The sequence below is a fragment of the Triticum aestivum genome, chromosome 7A (genome assembly GCF_018294505.1).
Source record: "Triticum aestivum cultivar Chinese Spring chromosome 7A, IWGSC CS RefSeq v2.1, whole genome shotgun sequence".
NCBI classification, from domain to species: Eukaryota; Viridiplantae; Streptophyta; class Magnoliopsida; order Poales; family Poaceae; genus Triticum; species Triticum aestivum.
Window position 1 is genome coordinate 453,657,408 of NC_057812.1, and position 2,887 is coordinate 453,660,294.

A 2,887-nucleotide genomic window follows, 5' to 3' on the forward strand; every position below is an offset into this window, starting at 1 on the left:
CGTATTGATGGTCCCCTGCACCTCTCGACGATCCAGAGAAATCCTCTGGGATGACACCTCGACGTCATCCGCCCTAGGGGGCGAGGAAACTTGCGGAGGCGTCTCGCTCTCCATCATCTCCGGTGGCAAATCCCCTGACGAGGAGGATTGTTGAGGGAGATCACGGGCCAGACCGAAACACATGACTTAATATTATTCTCACAATTCATAAAGGAGTGGATGTATGTAAAGCGTCCTCAGGCACTTACGATTTGGCAAGGGGCTTGGTCCGGGGGCAGGGCTTGGGGATATCCTTGGTGCCCAAATCCGAGTCATCCGAAAGGGATAATTTTCCCCTCTTAGACGCCCTCACCTACGGGTCTTCGGAGGCCGCCCTCTTTTTTCCTTCGAGAGGAGGGTTATCTTCTTCGTCCTCCTCCTCGTCCTCATTTTCATCTCCCTCGTGAGAGGAGGGAGCATCGGTCCCTCCGGACATAGCGTCTGAGGTACCTTCATGGTGGGGGGCACTTTTGGCCTCCTTGTTCTTCTTCTATCCTTCTTTACTGGCACCTAGTATGGTGCCAGGACCAGCATCCTCATTAGGAGAGGATCGGCTGAGCCTTCAGGAAGGGGGGCCGAACACCTGATCTGCTCCGCCTTCTTTGTCCAGACCTCTTTAAAGGATGTAAGGGTTAGTGTATCCCCTTGAATTAACAAACCAAGTTATAGGCCGAGGCTTGGCCCTTATCGGGGAGGCTGGATGGTTGCAGTCAAGACCAACGTCTTCGGATGTCTCCGGACATGACTTTTGAGATTTAAAGAGCAATTTCCAGATCTGTTTGTGCGTCGTGCCAAAGAATTGTTGCAGAGTTCGCTGCCCTTTCGGATTAAACTCCCGCAGACGGAGAGGCCGTCGCTGGCAGGGAAGGGTCCAGCGGATGAGCATCACCTGAATCACGTCGGTGAGGCGGGTGTTATTTTCTATGATACTTTTGATGCGCTTTTGCAGCATCAGCACCTCATCGGTTGATCCCCATTCTGGACCCTTGTTGGTCCATGACGCGAGTCGTAGAGGGGGTCCGGATCTAAATGCGGGAGTGGCCGCCCACTTGGTGCCGCGGGGTTCGGTGATATAGAACCACTCCTGCTGCCATGTCTTGACAGTATCCACAAAGGCTCCTTTAGGCCAGATAGCATGAGGAAACTTGCTCACCATGGCCCTGCCGCAATCTGCGTTCTCCCCGTCGACCACCTTCGGCTTCACGTTGAAAATCTTGAGCCACAGACTGAAGTGTGGGGGTATGCGGAGAAATGCCTCACACATGACGATGAACGCCGAGATACGGAGGAAGGAGTTCGGGGCTAGATCGTGAAAATCCAGCCCATAGTAGAACATGAGGCCGCGAACAAAAGGGTGAAGGGGAAACCCTAACCCGCGGAGGAAGTGGGGGATGAACACGACCCTCTCGCCAGGCTCTGGAGTAGGGATGACTTGCCCCTTTGGCGGAAGCCTGTGTGTGATTTCCGTGGTTAAGTACCTCGCCTCCCGAAGTCCCTGGATATCCTTCTTCATCACGGAAGAGGCCACCCACTTGCCTTGAGATCCGGATCCGGACATGGTCGGAAAACATGGTGGCAATGGAGAAAGATTGAGACTTGGGCGCTAGAGCTCAACGATGGGAGGGCTGAGGAAGGAGAAGGCGTGGGGTAAAAGATGGGTTCTTATCCCTTTATAAAGGCAACGAATATCAAACGAGCTCGCACAAGCCTTAAAATTTTCCTATTCCCAAGGGGTTGAGCGGATGGCACGGTTGGATTACCCAAGCCCTCATTAATGAAAATCCCACAATAAGGGGACACGATCTCTGCTTTGACAAGACGTGCCACTGGGAGTTGCATCTCGAAACGCAAAGCAGGAGGCTGAAAAAATGGTTCGAAATAATAATAAAGCCGGGACTCAATGCCTCGCCGAAAAAGTTGTCAGAAGACATAACCTATTTTTGTTTAAGTATTTTGCCATCGCGGTTCAGGGTTGTAACTATTGTACAGAGCCGAATATAGTTCTTTTGATCAACTACTTTGGAGTATTCGGAGGAGGAACCCGCCTTGCAATGCCGAAGACAATCTGCGCGCCGGACACATCGTCATTGAAGCCTGGTTCAGGAGCTACTGAGGGAGTCCCGGATTAGGGGGTCCCCGGGCGTCCGGTCTATGTGATGTGGGCTGGAATGGTTGGCCATGAAGATACAAGATAGAAGGCTTCCCCCCGTGTCTGAATGGGACTCTCCTTGGCGTGGAAGGTAAGCTTGGTGTTCAGATATGAACATTCCTTTCTCTGTAAACCGACTCTGTACAACCCTAGTCCCCTCCGGTGTCTATATAAACTAGGGGGTTTAGTCCGTAGAGGCAATCATAATCATACATGCTAGACATATAGGGTTTAGACATTATGATCTCGAGGTAGATCAACTCTTGTAACCCCTATACTTATCAAAGTCAATCAAGCAGGAAGTAGGGTATTACCTCCGTTAAGAGGGTCCGAACCTGGGTAAACATCGTGTCCCCTGCCTCATGTTACCATCGATCCTTAGACGCATAGTTCGGGACCCCCTACCTGAGATCTGTCGGTTTTGACACCGACAACGGCCTCGCAAAATGGGCTAGCTTGTCACAGGTAACATCGCGAGGGAGTATTGTATGAAGACAAACCCACTCTGTGCATGTGGCCCAAGTATGTATATGGAAGTGGTGTGTGTGGTGTTTGAATACCCAATGCGCAAATTTGATCTGGCACCATGCTTTGGAACCGTAAAATCCCCACACTGAGGCGAGGGTTCATGACGCGTAGCGTGCGCTCAAACTTAATTAGGCTTGGAATGGGTGTCGACCTACTATATGGTAACTCAAA